This window comes from Arachis hypogaea, chromosome 16 (assembly GCF_003086295.3).
Source record: "Arachis hypogaea cultivar Tifrunner chromosome 16, arahy.Tifrunner.gnm2.J5K5, whole genome shotgun sequence".
In the NCBI taxonomy this organism is placed as follows: Eukaryota; Viridiplantae; Streptophyta; class Magnoliopsida; order Fabales; family Fabaceae; genus Arachis; species Arachis hypogaea.
The window spans coordinates 24,794,812-24,802,986 of record NC_092051.1 but is presented as its reverse complement, the minus strand read 5'-3'; the positions used below and the strand labels follow the sequence as shown (position 1 = coordinate 24,802,986).

The window sequence follows — 8,175 nt, the reverse complement described above, 5'->3', positions numbered from 1 at the left end:
TCACCTTCTTCTTGGTCACAACATCATAGAAGTGGTCTTGATGAGCTTTGGAGATGAATCTTTCCATCTCCCATGACTCGGAGGTAGAAGTTTTTGTCTTCCCTTTCCCTTTTCTAGAGGATTCTCTGGTCTTAGGTGCCATCAATGGTAATGGAAAAACAAAAAGCTTATGCTTTTACCACACCAAACTTAGAATATTGCTCGCCCTCGAGCAAGAAAATAAAGAATTAGATGAAGAAGAAGAAGAAAAGATGGAGAAGAGGGGGGAGGTGTGTTTCGGCTAAGAAAAGAAGAGAGGGTTGTGTTGTGTGAAAATGAGGAAGAATGGAAGCCTTTATATAGGAAAGGGAGGGGGGGTTAAGGTTCGGCCATATGGGTGGGAAATTGATTTGAATTTTGAAGGTAGGTGGAGTTTATTGGGTAGGTTTATGGGGAAGAGTGGGTGGATGTGAGTGGTGAAGGGTTAATAGGGAAGAGAGATGGAGGTGATAGGTGAAGGGTTTTGGGAAAGAGTGTTTATTGGGAATAGAGGATGATTGAGAAGAGAGAAGAGAGTGAGTGGAGGTAGGTGGGGATCCTGTGGGGTCCACAGATCCTGAGGTGTTCAAGGATTTACAACCTTGCACCAAATTAGGCATGTAAAATGCCCTTGCACACAACTCTGGGCGTTCAGCGCCAGGTTGGTGCCCATTTTGGGCGTTCAACGCCCATTTGTTGCCCATTTCTGGCGTTGAACGCCAGAACCATACTTGTTCTGGGCGTTCAGCGCCAGCTCCTCTCCAGGGTGCAATTCTGGCGTTCAGCGCCCAAATGCTGCCCATTTTGGGCGTTCAGCGCCCAGATACTGCCCATTTTGGGCGTTCAGCGCCAGAACCATGCTCTGTTCTGGCGTTGAACGCCAGACAGGTGCTTCCTCCAGGGTGTGATTTTTCTTCCGCTGTTTTTGATTCTGTTTCTAAATTTTTCGTTTATTTTGTGACTCCACATGATCATGAACCTAAGAAAACATGAAAAACAAAAATAAAATTAGATAAATAAACATTGGGTTGCCTCCCAACAAGCGCTTCTTTAATGTCAATAGCTTGACAGTGGGCTCTCATGGAGCCTCACAGATGTGAAGAGCTTTGTTGAGACCTCCCAACACCAAACTTAGAGTTTGGATATGGGGGTTTGACACCAAACTTAGAGTTTGACTGTGGGGGCTTTGGTTGACTCTGCTTTGAGAGAAGCTTTTTCTGCTTCCTCTCCATGGATGCAGAGAGAGATCCTTGAGTTGTAAACACAAGGTTGTCCTTATTTAATTGAAGGATCAATTCTCCTCTGTCCACATCAATCACAGCTCTTGCTATGGCTAGAAAAGGTCTTCCTAGGATGATGGATTCATCCTCTTCCTTTCCAGTATCCAGGACTATGAAATCAGCAGGGATGTAAAGGCCTTCAACCTTTACTAACACGTCCTCTACTTGTCCATAAGCCTGTTTTCTTGAATTGTCTGCCATCTCTAATGAGATTTTAGCAGCTTGCACCCCATAGATTCCCAGTTTCTCTATTACAGAGAGGGGCATGAGGTTTATCCCTGAACCAAGGTCACACAGAGCCTTAAAGATCATGGTGCTTATGGTACAAGGTATTATGAACTTTCCAGGATCCTGTTTCTTCTGAGGCAATGTCAGTTGATCCAGATCACTTAGTTTATTGGTGAACAAGGGAGGTTTATCTTTCCAAGTCTCAATACCAAATAATTTGGCATTTAGCTTCATGATTGCACCAAGGAACTTGGCAGCTTGCTCTTCAGTAACATCCTCATTTTCTTCAGAAGAAGAATACTCATCAGAGCTCATGAATGGCATAAGGAGGTTCAATGGAATCTCTATGGTCTCTAGATGAGCCTCAGAGTCCTTTGGTTCCTCAGAGGGAAGCTCCTTATTGATCACTGGACGTCCCAGGAGGTCTTCTTCCTTGGGATTCACGTCCTTCTCCTCTCTTGTGGGTTCGGCCATGGTAATTAATTCAATGGCCTTGCACTCTCCTTTTGGATTCTCTTCTGTATTGCTTGGGAGAGTACTAGGAGGGATTTCAGTGATCCTTTTACTTAGCTGGCCCACTTGTGCTTCCAAATTTCTAATGGAAGACCTTGTTTCATTCATGAAACTTACAGTGGCCTTAGATAGATCAGAGACTAAATTTGCTAAGCTAGATGGATTCTGCTCAGAATTCTCTGTCTGTTACTGAGTGGATGATGAAAAAGGCTTGCTATTGCTAAACCTGTTTCTTCCACCATTATTAAAGCCTTGTTGAGGCTTTTGATCCTTCCATGAGAGATTTGGGTGATTTCTCCATAATGGATTGTAGGTGTTTCCATATGGTTCACCCATGTATTTTAACTCTGCTATTGCAGGGTTCTCAGGATCATAAGCTTCTTCCTCAAAAGATGCCTCTTGAGTACTGTTGGATGCAGCTTGCATTCCATTCAGACTCTGAGAAATCATATTGACTTGCTGAGTCAATATTTTATTCTGAGCCAATATGGCATTCAGAGTATCAATTTCAAGAACTCCATTCTTCATAGGCGTCCCATTACTCACAGGATTCCTCTTAGAAGTGTACATAAACTGGTTTTTAGCAACCATGTCAATGAGTTCTTGAGCTTCTGCAGGCATTTTCTTTAGGTGAATGGATCCACCTGTAGAAGTATCCAATGACATCTTTGATAGCTCAGATAAACCATCATAGAATATATCCAGGATGGTCCATTCTGAAAGCATGTCAGAAGGACACTTTTTGGTCAGCTGCTTGTATCTTTCCCAAGCTTCATAGAGGGATTCACCTTCTTTCTGTCTGAAGGTTTGAACATCAGCTCTAAGCTTGCTCAACTTTTGAGGAGGAAAGAACTTGGCTAAGAAAGCCGTGACCAGCTTATCCCAAGAGTTCAGGCTGTCTTTGGGTTGAGAGTCCAACCATATTCTAGCTCTGTCTCTTACAGTAAAAGGGAAAAGCATGAGCCTGTAGACTTCAGGATCTACTCCATTAGTCTTAACAGTATCACAGATCTGCAAGAATTCAGTTAAGAACTGAAAAGGATCTTCAGATGGAAGTCCATGAAACTTGCAGTTCTGCTGCATCAGAGAAACTAGCTGAGGTTTCAGTCAAAATTGTTTGCTCCAATGGTAGGAATGGAGATGCTTCTTCCATGTAAATTGGAATTAGGTGCAGTAAAGTTACCAAGCATTCTCCTTGTATTATTGTTGTTGGGTTCGGCTGCCATCTCCTTTACTTGTTCGAAATTTTCAATAGGGTTGTCTCTGGATTGTTGTAATTTAGCTTCTCTTAGTTTTCTCTTCAGAGTCCTTTCAGGTTCTGGATCAGCTTCAACAAGAATGCCTTTTTCTTTGTCCCTGCTCATAAGAAAGAGAAGAGAAGAGAAAAAGAAAAGAAGAGAAATCCTCTATGTCACAGTAAAGAGGTTCCTTATTGTTAGTAGAAGAAGAAAAGGAATAGGGGTGAAGAAGAATGAAGAATCCAAACACAAAGGTGATGATAGGAGCAGAGATGTGAGATGAAGAGAAGTGTTAGTAGATGAATAAATAAATAGAAGGGGATGAAAGGAGGAGAGAATTTTCGAAAATAATTTTTGAAAAAGAGTTAGTGATTTTTGAAAATAGTTTTTGAAAAAGGTTAGTAGTTTTTCGAAAATTCAAATAAAAAATAAAATAATTAGTCTAATTAAAAAGAAATTTTGAAAAAGAGGGAAGATTTTTTCGAAAATTAGAGAAAGAGAGTTAGTTAGGTAGTTTTGAAAAAGGTAAGAAACAAACAAAAAGTTAGTTAGTTAGTTGAAACAAATTTTGAAAAGATAAGAAGTTAGGAAGTTAGAAAAGATATTTTGCAATCACTTTTTTGAAAAAGGTAAGATAAGAAGATATTTTTGAAAAGATATGATAGAAATTAGTTTTTGAAAAAGATTTGATTTTTAAAATCTCAATTAATGACTTGATTCACAAGAAATCACAAGATATGATTCTAGAACTTAAAGTTTGAATCTTTCTTAACAAGTAAGTAACAAACTTGAAATTTTTGAATCAAAACATTAATTGATGATGTTATTTTCGAAAATATGATGTAAAATTAAGAAAAATATTTTTGAAAAATATTTTTGAAATTTTCGAAAATAACTAAAAAAATTGAAAAAAGATTTGATTTTTGAAAAGATTTTGAAAAAGATAAGATTTTTTTTAAATTGAAAATTTGATTTGACTCATAAAAACAACTAGATTTTAAAAATTTTTGAAAAAGTCAAATCTAATTTTCGAAATTTTAAGAGAGAAAAAGGGAAAGATTTTTTTTTTGAATTTTTATGATGAGAGAGAAAAACAAGAAAAATGATGCAATGCATGAAAGTTATGGATCAAAACAATGAATGCATGCAAGAATGCTATGAATGTCAAGATGAACACCAAGAACACTATGAAGATCATGATGAACATCAAGAACACATTTTTGAAAAATTTTTAATGCAAAGAAAACATGCAAGACACCAAACTTAGAATTCTTTAATGCTTAGACATAAAGAATTCAGGAATGCATATGAAAAACAAGAAAAGACACAAAACATGCAAATGCAAAGATCAAACAAGAAGACTTACCAAGAACAACTTGAAGATCATGAAGAACACTATGAATGCATGAATTTTTTTCGAAAAATGCAAGATGAACATGCAATTGACACCAAACTTATAACATGACTCAAGACTCAAACAAGAAACACAAAAAAATATTTTTGATTTTTATGATTTTCTAATTTTTTTGTATTTTTTCGAAAATTATTTGAAAAACAAAAATAAGGATTCCAAAATTTTTAATATGAATTCCAGGAATCTAGCATTCTTAGTCTAAAGCTCCAATCTGAGGGTTAGGCATGGCTTAATAGCCAGCCAAGCTCTAGCATGTAAATTACATCCATTGAGGTGATTAGTTGAAGACCAGTCCCAAAGCAGTTTGGGTATGGATTTACAGCCAGATAGGATTCAACATGTTTCATGAAACACTAGAATTCATTCTTAAAAATTCTGAAGAAAAATATTTTTTTGAAAACACATTTTTTTTTCTTTGAAAACAAAGGAGAAATTTTTTTTGAAATATTTTTTTTGAAAACTTTTTGAAAAGAAAACGAAAAGAAAGTTACCCAATCTGAGCAACAAGATGAACCGTCAGTTGTCCAAACTCGAACAATCCCCGGCAACGGCGCCAAAAACGTTGTATGCGAAATTGTTACTCAGGTTGTGAATTATTGTTCGAAATTGATTCCCTGGCGATGGCACCAAAAACGGATGCACAGAACCATGGTCTAAACATATCTTCACAACTTCGCATAACTAACCAGCAAGTGCACTGGGTCGTCCAAGTAATAAACCTTACGTGAGTAAGGGTCGATCCCACGGAGATTGTTGGTATGAAGCAAGCTATGGTCACCTTGTAAATCTCAGTCAGGCGGATATAAAATAGTTATGGAGTTTTCGAAATTAATACTAAAATAAGGATAGAAATACTTATGTAAATCATTGGTGAGAATTTCAGATAAGCGTATGGAGATGCATTCATTCCTCTGAACCTCTGCTTTCCTGCTGTCTTCATCCAATCCGTCTTACTCCTTTCTATGGCTGGCTTTATGTAAGGATGTCACCGGTGCCAATGGCTACTTTCAATCCTCTCGGAAAAATGGTCCAAATGCTCTGTCACAGCACGGCTAATCGTCTGGAGGCATCACCTTTGTCGTTGGTTGCATCCTATTCCTCTATGTGAAAATGGTCCGATGCGCTGTCACTGCATGGCTAATCATCTTGGAGGTTCTCGATCATACTGGAATAGAATTTACTATCCTTTTGCGTCTGTCACTACGCCCAGCACTCGCGAGTTTGGAGTTTGTCACATCATTCAATCCCAGAGTCCTACTCGGAATACCACGGACAAGGTTTAGACTTTCCGGACTCTCATGAATCCCGCCATCAATCTAGCTTATACCACGAAGATTCTGATTAAGAGATCTAAGAGATACTCATTCAATCTAATGTAGAACGGAAGTGGTTGTCAGGCACGCGTTCATAGGGAATGATGATGATTGTCATGTTCATCACATTCAGGTTGAAGTGCGAATGAATATCTTAGAAGCGAAATAAGATGAATTGAATAGAAAACAGTAGTACTTTGCATTAATCTTTGAGGAACAGCAGAGCTCCACACCTTAATCTATGGAGTGCAGAAACTCTACCGTTGAAAATACATAAGTGATAATGGAGTTCATTGGTCTCGGCCCCAAAGGGGAACCGGAGTAACCAAGACTACGAATACAATGATAAAAAGTTCTATTTATAATAAACTAGTCACTAGGATTTACAGAAGTAAGTAATTGATACATAAATCCACTTCCGGGGCCCACTTGGTGTGTGCTTAGGCTGAGCTTGAAGTCTACACGTAGAGAGGTCATTCTTGGAGTTGAACGCCAGCTTTTGTGCCAGTTTGGGCGTTGAACTCCACTTTGCAACTTGTTTCTGGCGTTGGACGCTAGAATTGGGCAGAGAGCTGGCGTTGAACGCCAGTTTGCATCGTCTAAACTTGGGAAAAGTATGGACTATTATACATTGCTGGAAATCCCTGGATGTCTACTTTCCAACGCAATTGGAAGCGCGCCATTTTGAGTTCTATAGCTCCAGAAAATCCACTTTGAGTGCAGGGAGGTTAGAATCCAACAGCATCAGCAGTCCTTCTTCTACCTCTGAATCTGATTTTTGCTCAAGTCCCTCAATTTCAGCCAGAAAATACCTGAAATTACAGAAAACACAAAAACTCATAGTAAAGTCCAGAAATGTGAATTTAACATAAAAACTAATAAAAACATCCCTAAAAGTAACTAGATTCTACTAAAAACATACTAAAAATAATACCAAAAAGCGTATAAATTATCTGCTCATCAGCTGGCTACTAGGTTTCTGATGGTTGAGTCGGTGAACTGGGTGCCATTATCAGTTGTGATGGAGTGAGGTACCCCATACCTTGTGATAATGTTTTTGTAGAGAAACTTCCGACTTCTCTGAGCAGTGATGGTGGCCAATGGTTCTACTTCTATCCACTTCGTAAAGTAGTCTACTCCCAATATCAAGTATTTTACTTGTCCATGTGCTTGGGGAAAGGGTCCAAACAGGTCCAATCCCCATTTAGCAAAAAGCCATGGAAAAGTTATACTTATGAGCTCCTCGGGGGGAGCAACGTGGAGGTTTTGCATGCATATGGCATGACTGACACTTCTTTACAAACTCAGTGGCATCTTTCTGTAAAGTTGGCCAGTAGAACCCAGCTCGGATGACTTTCCTGGCCAGTGACCTCGCTCCGAGATAGTTTCCGTAGATACCATTGTGGACCTCTTCTAAGAATTCTGTCATCCTTGAGGTCGGAACGCACTTTAATAATGGTGTTGATATCCCCCTTTTGTAGAGGATATTTTTCACCAAAGTGTAGTTTTGTGCTTCCTTCCGGATTTTCTTAGCTTCTTTTTCCTCTTTTGGTAGGATGTCGAATTTTAGATATTCGATTAAGGGGTTCATCCACCCGAGATCTAATCTGGAGACTTCAAGGACGTCTTGCTTGGCCTCTGTTTTTGCCACAGAGGGTTCTTAGAGAGTTTCTTGAATCAGACTCCTATTATTCCCCCCTGGTTTGGTACTTGCTAGCTTGGAGAGGGCGTCTGCTCTGCTGTTAAGATCCCGAGTTATATGATTGACCTCAGTTTCTGCAAAGCACCTAAGATACTCCAAGGTCTTATCCAAGTATCTCTTCATGTTGGGGTCTTTAGCCTGATACTCTCCATTTATTTGGGAGGTCACCATCTGAGAGTCGCTGAATACCACTACTTTTGTTGCACCGACTTCTTCTGCCAGTTTTAACCCTGCAATCAAAGCTTCGTATTCTGCCTGGTTGTTAGAAGCTGGGAATTCAAACTTGAGGGAGACTTCTATTTGCGTTCCCCCTTTGTCGACCAGAATTATGCTTGTACTGCTTCCTATTTTGTTTGAGGATCCATCTATGTATAACTCCCACGTAGTGAATTCTTTCTCTTGGTCTCCTGCATATTCTGCTACGAAGTCGGTGAGGCACTGGGCTTTTATTGCTGTCCGAGTTTCATAC

The 8,175-nt window shown here is 39.2% G+C and overlaps 1 non-coding gene across 1 annotated transcript; it reads left to right on the top strand.

Annotated features, from left to right (window-relative positions):
* Positions 1 to 2,759: 2,759 nt before the first annotated feature.
* On the top strand, positions 2,760 to 2,867 carry LOC112761270 (small nucleolar RNA R71). Its single transcript, XR_003181672.1, has one exon. It is a non-coding gene; the product is annotated as a small nucleolar RNA R71 (small nucleolar RNA).
* Positions 2,868 to 8,175: the final 5,308 nt, after the last annotated feature.